Consider the following 9014-nt stretch of genomic DNA (forward strand, 5'->3'; position numbering starts at 1 on the left):
GCTTAATTTTTTAAAATTCAAAGGATCTTTTGTTGTCATTGTGTGGTACATCATGTTGCCTTAACTTTTCTACCATTTATGAATTGATCGAGATGGAAATGTTAATGGATTGTAACTTTTCTACCATTTTTTGTTTTTGTAAGGGTTGCACCCCTAGTGCGATATCTTATAAATTTCTTATTGAAAAAAAAATTTTCCACTTGAGGATGATATCTACGTGGTGTTGAAATTGATTATAATGAACCGAATTTGGTTATTTGTGCTGCTTCTTACTCTACATGGTGATACTTTAAGAATCTATTTAGATATAATCCAGATTCTGTTTATTTTGGTATTGTGTCGAGTTTAAGTAAAGTAAATTTGTTTGTGTATTATTTTAGGTTCAATTTGGTAAATAGTATTCCTTTTTCTGTAGTGCTGTTTCCTGGTGTGGAAAACTAAATACAGTAGTTTGTGTCGCCGAAACGTGTGCTAGAATTCCAAGGTTTGTGTTTTTTTAACCCATTTGGACAAGGTCTCTTCCTGGAAATTGTAAATATGTTGAAAGATCTTAAAACACTGAGTCTTGTGAGATACTATCATCCTCACTCCTCTTCATTATAATGACTTGTATTTTGGTACAGACGTTGTTTAAACTATGCCAGCGACAGTGTGCATAATCAATTTGTGGATTTCCCTTGCTTAAGTAGAGAATATCAAAGTTTATTGTTTGTTAAATGCTCAATATTGTATTGAAATTGAAAAAAATTAGATTAAGGTTTCAACAGGATTGATATTATAGAAAAATGGTTCTAAATTCAAAACACTTAAAAGAAAAGGGTCTTTTTTTATTATCTCCAAAAATTTACGTGCAATTTTCTGAAATTTGTAAGAAATGAAAGCATGGAAATTTGGCCTGGTGCTTAACTTGTGAACTATTCTTGGTAATCACTTATTTAAACTTGTATGTTTAGTTTCTTCAAAATGTGATTCAATTACAATTATGTATTAATGCTTCAAGAATATGTGATTTCACAAGAAAAGTAACTCATATAGAAAGTAAAAAGTAGTTTTGAAATGTTGAAACCTGAAACTTGAATGTGTAGGAGTGAGAATGCAAAGGTTCACACAAACAGCAGAAGTTGATTTTCCATTACCGCAGTCACACTTGTGAATGAGTCTTATGAGTTAAGTTAATGATGATAGTTGACTAGTTGATATATTATAGTAGAAACTCTTAACTATTCTCATCTTCTGTTTGATTCAGCCATAGGTTTAGGAATTAAATGGATTAGGAAGGTTAGTTAGAGACTTTATCTTGACTGTAACTTCAAAAAGCATATATTACTTGAAGCTTAAAGTAGATATATTATAGGAGAAGGGCCAATATTGGCTTTACAATATTGTTGGACAGATTGATGGATGGGAAAGCATAGATGCCATTTATTTTTTTCTCCATAAAAAATTATAAAAAGGATAAAGATTAAACTATTTCATTTATTTTTCTTGTATATTTTAGAAATACTTTAGATATAAGTTCATATTATTGATAAAGTCATATATCCCAAGATGATTTGTATGATTTGCAACTCCGTTGGGGAAATATTTCTTTGAGTTATATAAAGATTAAGATTTAATTGGTCAGTTATATGGAATTGTCTATATATATATATATATATATATATATATATATATATATATATATATATATATATATATATATATATATATATATATATATATATAATTTGAGTTTCTTCACTTTGGTGTAAGTGATGTAAATTATAATTGTATATTTAATTTTATGATAATTATTCACTAATTATGTCATTCGTTTGTAGACAAGGAAGCAAAATAACTCTAATGATTGTGGGTACTATGTGATGAAAAATATGTTGAATATTGTCTCTGCCAATATAACCGAATCTTGGATGCAGGTAATAAATTAAAATAACTTTAATTTGTTATTTACTTTGCGTTTTGCAACTTAATGTGAATTTTCAAAGAATAACTCTATATTGCTATTTGCGTATTGTAGGTATTTGATGATCCTACAACATTAATGTTTCTCGTGGATGCATGTTGGTTTTTCAAGTGCGCGAAAGGACTTAAATGGTTGGATATTTGTTGTGTTGTTATTTTGTAGTAGCAAACCGTGTGTAAACCTTTCTTATCATTTTGTACACTTGTGAATCCTAGATTAATACTTTTGTATAGTTTGACGAATATATATATGCATCTTAGCTATTTGGCGTAATTAAATGTGGTCTGTATGCTGTGGGAAAAATGTGCAAAATAGCGATCTAACTTTGGTCTGTGTGGTATTTGAATCTTATATGGAAAATTATGCACACAAAAAAACTTGCAGGTTAAAATAGGATAAATAGAAAAAATAGCCATTATATGCATAAAAGCAAAAAACATATTACATCGGGTATTATGAAAACCGATGTAAAAACCAGTCTATTACATCGGGCAAATCTGAAAGCTGGTGTAAGAACTTCCTATTACATTGGGTATTATGAAAACCGATGTAAAAACCAATCTATTACATCGGGAAAATCTGAAAGCTGATGTAAGAACTGCCTATTACATCGGTCAAAGTGAACAACCGATGTAAAAGGTGTGCGTATATTTTTTTTATTAAAAATTTGCACTATTTTTCACATCATACATCTGAATTCAACCGATGTGGGTGTTAATTTTTTACATCGGGCCTTAGCCCGATGTAAAATGTCTCAGACTTATTACATCGCCTGGCTTTACATCGGGCCCATAACCGATGTAAAAAGTACTTTTCGCCCGATGTAAAAAGTACTTTCTGCACTAGTGACACTAATCTCACCGCAACATTAATGATTCACACACAGAGAAAATTGCCAGAAAGAAGAAGAATAGCAGAAGAACTCGAGAAGAAAAACAAGAAGAGGAAGACCAAGGCGAAACGGAGAAGAGAAGGAACATGAGATACTCACCAGCTCGAGTTCACCGGAAGATTCATCTTCACCGCCGCGCCGGAATATCAAAAAACTTCGATTCAGGTTCTTTTGATTGCTTTCTTTACAAATTTGTGTGTATGCTTAATTGCTGTGAACCGTGTTGTGGTGTATGCCTCAAGTTGCTTAATTTCCGCGCGGATACCTGATTGTTATGGTTTAGGGTTCGATGTTTGGCTCTTCCAATTCGTTTGTTTGCGTGCTCCTCGTGAGAAATTGATGAGGGATTTGAATTCAGGGACTAATTCTGATTAAGTTTCATGTTTGGTAGTTTCTGTTTCGAGTAGTATTGAGGTTAGGGATGGCGGCTCACGGCGGCGTTTCGACGCCGGAAATCGCACGTTTGAGAGAGGAGAGAGATACGTTCGTGAGAAAGAGGAAGGAATGTGAAGAGTCTCAAAATTTGACTCTTAACCCTAGCTTCAAAACGACATCGTTTCCTTGTGTTTTTTTTTTGTTTATTCAATAAAAATGGATATTAAAATCTGAAATAAAATTCAATTGGATCAAGCATTGGGCTGAATTACTGAATACACCCTCATTAGTGGCCCATTGCTCTTTTTTTTGAAATCTGAATAAAATCTGAACAAAAAATGTCTGTGGGCCTCCATCCCTGGGCCTGCGCAAATTTTGGTTCATACACCATAATTTCACATACACCTCTTGAGCCCCTTAATTCATGCTAGAACTTAGTCTTCTTTTTTTTTCACATAGATCTTCCCAATTTTTTTTAGGTAATTGTTGACACATAAGACCATAAAATTTGTTAGTTCTAATTAGGTTTTAGGAAATTTTAGTTTTAGAATTCTCCCTCATAAAAATGCAATAAAAAATATTAGCTTCTTAATTAGATTTTAGGTCAGTTTAATTTTGACTTTTAATTGATTTCTCCTTCATAAAAACGCCATAAAAATAGTAGTATTTTTTAGGTTAATTTTGTACTAATACTTGAATTGCTTCTCTTATGACTTTGTATCATTTTCATACTATTTTTGTATAATTGTTGTGTGATTTTGTTACTTGTTTTTGGCCATATTTTTTGGTCTATTTTGTTAATATCATTAGCATGCTCCTTTTAGAATTTAGTCACCATGTTAACATTAGACTTAGATTAGAGTAACAATTAGATTAGAAAATAGGTTAGTTCCCCATCTCATTTCTTTTTCTTTTCAACATTAAAACACTTAATAAATACTTGAAATAAACTCCCTTTAAAAAATAAAAAGAAAACACTTAAAACATTAATAAAAAAGTGAAAATCATTAAAAAGGGAATGGAAGCTTGAATCTCCCTTGCTTTAGGGAATCATTCGAGTGCTTGGATCTCCCTTGCTTTAGGGAACCATTCGGGCGTAAGTTCCCAAATTCTAAAAAACACAAACCAAAGGGTAACTCGAATCTCCCTTGCTTAAGGGATCCATTCGAAACGCCCAAACTCTCTTCTGTCTCTCGCCTTCGTGGCATTCTTAAGAACATGTTGAATCCATTCCATAATTAGGCGTATAAGTCTCCAAAGGTCGAGCATCGTGGAGTGCGACTTTAACCTCTGTTCAACTAAAAAACACGAAAACATAGAAAATATGGAGCCGAACTACGGTCGCTCTGATTCCTGAAAAGGATACGTAGGCATTAGGTCGCGGGGCCTAAGCGAGCACACTTGTAAATAATTCCTTCTTTTCCCCGTATTTCTTTTGCATTCATTCGCATTTAGGTTTAGACATAGATTAGACACCCTTTAGATAGAAACAAACATAGGTGGATACCATCGAGTACGATGGGCGTGAGGGGTGCTAGCACCTTCCCTTTGCGTAACCGACTCCCGTACCTAGATTCTCTGGTCGAAAGACCTTGTTCTTATTCTGAGTTAGGTTTCCTGGTATTCCTTTCCCTTATTGGATAAATATATTAGTGGTGACTCAGATTCCATTTTTCGCGGTAGCGACAGTACCCCATGGGAACTGTAGACCCTAGTGACCATTAGGGACCACCTGTCCGTGTCTAGAATACATACCTGTGAGATTGGGGTGGGACAGGAAACCTTGACTCCTACATACCATTGCTTCTTCAGAGTTGAGGTCGGACCTTTATTTGGTCTTTTCTCATGGTGCTTGATATTCTGATATTCAAAAGGGCGTCGAACCTTTGATCCTGTGACATTTGACTTGCACAGAGGTTTTACATCAGTTGTCCAGAGATTGTACAGATGCTACTAAGATTATATGCACCTTGATCCCATGCCTTTGCATCACATAACATCATTCCTTCATCCACGTCATTTGTGGGGGATCCTAAAGTCTGATTCTAAAAAAAAAGGAAAAGAAAGAGGAAAAGAAAAAAAGTAGAAAAACAGAAAAGATGGAAAAGGAAAAAAGAAAAGATATTATATGCAAAAAAAGAGAGAGAATAAAAAAGAAACAAAAGTGTGTGAAAAGACTTTAGGATCCCTCGTAAATGAAACATGCATTCATAATATCATGCATTCCATGGTTCTATCTGAGGCTTATGGGGGCCCTTTCCATTCAAATTCTGACTTCAACAACAAAATTGACTTCTCACCGCTATGTGCTCAAAAGTTAATAATAGAACAACTCCGTGGGGTTTGTGACTGAGATGAGAATAGAAATGGGGATCAACCTGAATCAGTGTATGGAGGCTATTCAAGCCATTCTTTTAGACAAGAAGAGTTGAGATAGGTTCTTCAGAGGCTCAATGTTAATCTTACCTCATGAGAAGTTCTTATGAATCAGAAGGTCCGAAATACCTGTAAGATTCCTATTCTTATTAAGGATACTTCGCGTCATGAGAGGAATTTGAAGCCTTCAGGTTCCTAATCATCGAAATTGACAAAAGATTCCACCTCTTGGAGGAAAAGTTTGGTCCATTGGTTCAGACATTGTGTGTTTGTGCCTAGTGCCTGATATCAAGAACTGGAAAAGTCATTTATGCTCACTTCGGATGGTTTGGACGTGCAAGCCAAAGTGGTAATCATCTCTTGTACATATGTGGAAGTTGCTTGGGGCTCCCGATCGAGGGATAAGCAAGACATTGTCTATCTTGAGCATTGCGCCATTTGTATTGCTCGAATCCCTAAAGCACTACAAATTTGTGTGCAACTTTTTCAGAATCTTTTGCCATGCGGTAATCAAGAGTGTTCTACAAAGGCATTTCTCATTTTCAAGTTGTTGCTTCATATCATGTGTCATCTCTTCTTGGAATTTTCTACTCAGAATCCTTTGCTTGTCAACAGAGATAAAAAGAATATGGGAAACATAACAATGTAATGCAAGTGCCTTGTGCTCAGTTATATCTCTGATGGTTGGTATTTCAGTTGGTGTTTTGGGTATTCCTCATCACGGATAGCTCTCTTGAGTTCGACGTTAATGGAACATTCTTTCAGTCATGATGGTGATTACCGTTCTAGCATCTATGCTTGGGGCTCCCGACCAAGGGATAAGCAAGACATTGTCTATCTTGAGCATTGCACCATTTGCATTGCTTGAATCCCTAAAGTAAGGCAAAACTTCACCACTCTTGTACGCCTTCGTTGGAATTTTCTTTTGGGAAGTAATATAAAGTGTGTGGAAGAAACATATGATAACGCTAAGTCGCCACCATGCTGGGGCACCTAGCCATTCAACTGAACGTGGTAGAAAATTCAAAGGCATAATTCAAGTCCTCGTTGATTTCAGAACAACCATATTCACTCCAAGAGGTTTATTCTGATATTGAAGTCTCAATGAGGTATCAAAGCTGCAGAAAGCATTCAAGAGCAATAAGTCCATACGGAGTCAAGTCTCCTCAACGAGGGCATTCCTTTAGTTCTTTATTGCATTCTCATTTGTAAAAATTCATTGTGTTTAAGCATTGCTAGCATGTAATAATTTGTTAATTTCTGAATGAAAACCATAATACATTGTTTATGCTTGTCTTGAAGTAATCCATTCGTTTTCACTCATAAAAATGTTTTTGGAGTTACGATACCAACTTTATTAATCTCTTGCTTAGGCAACGAGCGGAGGGAGAGTGATGATATAAAAATGCAAAATCCCTAATTGTGTGTTTTTGAATAAAACCCTGCTGATGATGTACAGGCATTGTTTCAAATCCCTAAACACCAGAGATATAAGGGAGATAGACCCTCGTTAACCCCTTTGATCCTTGAAGGAGGAGTTTCTTTTTTTATCAGAAAAACCCTTATTTTTAATCCTGGGGCAGGGTAGTGTTCATTTAACTTGATCAAGTGTTCAAAACTCACCAAATGATATACATTTAAGGATACAACAATGGTTATCCTTCAAAAGGTTGAGGAAAGTCAAACCGTGATGGTTATCCTTCACCTACCAAGAGGACAAAAGATGACGATACCACAATGGTAATTCTTCATCAATCATGGAATGAGGCAGTCGTAATCACTTCCAACGAATCAAAGACAATGCGAAGTCACACGACTTGTTCAAAAAAAAAAAAGAAAAAGAAAAAAAATGATAAAAATGAAGAAAAAAGGATGAAAGGAAAAATATAGCAATAAAAAGAAAAATGATGAAATAAAAGCAAGAACAAAGTCGTGTGATAATGAATCAAAAGAATAAAAGGTGAGCGACTGCCATGTCTGAAAAACCTTATTGATTCCTCAACCATTTCAAAATTCCTTGTGAGGAATGAGCACTCGTGTTGAGTTAATTGAACTTAGGAGTGAAGAACATCATGAAGGGGGTGGGTACTAAATAATTTTGAGCCTAAAAAAAAATCCTTTGTTTCTGAAACATAAACCTGGCCAAGTTACAACCCCTAAAAGTCCTAATTGAAGTAGGGTTTATTTCGATGACGCATTCCGATGAGATAGCGTTTAGCTGACTCTCGATGAAGCGCAACACATATCTATGTTGGTATTGTATGCCTGCTTTACATTTCATTCATAAGAGGTGGCCACCTCGTTTCAAAAAAAAAGAAAAGAGATAAAAAAGAAGATAAAAAGTTTTTAAACTTCACGACTAGCATAGGCTTTGCATTATAATTACCATTCTTATAATTAACATTCTTTTGCATACAAGACATTTGCTTAAACATAAAGGAAGTTTCCATGATGAGAATCCATGAAGAGCTTGATCATGTCAAAGTAAAAGGACTTGAGAACTCCTTAGAATAAAAAGAAATCATTTCAGAAATTGATATCAAGGGGCATGTTGTCTGAAGACTCCATTGAGCATAATCAGTTGATACCTTCTTTGATTGGTTACCTTGAGGAGAGAAGTCTGAATACTCTGTTGAGCATGAGAAGTGGATACTCTCTTTGATTGATTACCCTGAAGGTTTTGAATACTCTATTGAGTATGGTAAAGTTACTGCCACGATTTGTGGGATCTTAAGGGAAGTAAACTTGAGGATTCTGATAAGATGTACATAATCAGGGGCAGTCACGGCGAGGAATCTCTCTCGTGAGTTCAGCCTATCTGGGGCAAGCAAATCAAGGTTTGACATCTCAAACTCAATTAATCTGGGTTAATAAAGTCAAGGAATCTCTCTCTTGATTTTAATCAATCTGAAGTAGTGACGTCGAGGAATCTCTAAAGCTCACTCAATCTGGGGCAATTACGTCGAGATTCGACAAATCTCTTCCAGGATCCGTGGATCAAGAGAAAGAATATTTCAAATGTATGAATATACTGGGGCAAGTGATCTCAAGTAATTGGGGCACAAGGATCACTTCGAGGAAGATCTCCCCACAAGTTAGGCGGCCTGGGGCATACTCCTTTGGTTTGTATTGAAGAAACCATTATTCACCTGTAAGGTGCGGTTGTCTATCACATAATGGAGAAGTATCACAATGCTTTTCCCCAGCAAGTTACTCTCTCCTCAAGCATAGGAGTTTATTTCCCTTAGAAAAGTCTCTCCCCGAGCATAGGAGTTTATTTCTCCTAAGAGTTAATTCCATTCCTCAAGCATAGGAGTTTATTTCTCCTGAGAATTCATTCTCTCCCCAAGTATAGGAGTTTATTTCTCCTCGGAGTTGTTCCAATCCTCTCAACACGGGTTCCTCATC

This window comes from Vicia villosa, unplaced genomic scaffold, assembly GCF_029867415.1.
Source record: "Vicia villosa cultivar HV-30 ecotype Madison, WI unplaced genomic scaffold, Vvil1.0 ctg.003268F_1_1, whole genome shotgun sequence".
Lineage (NCBI taxonomy): Eukaryota > Viridiplantae > Streptophyta > Magnoliopsida > Fabales > Fabaceae > Vicia > Vicia villosa.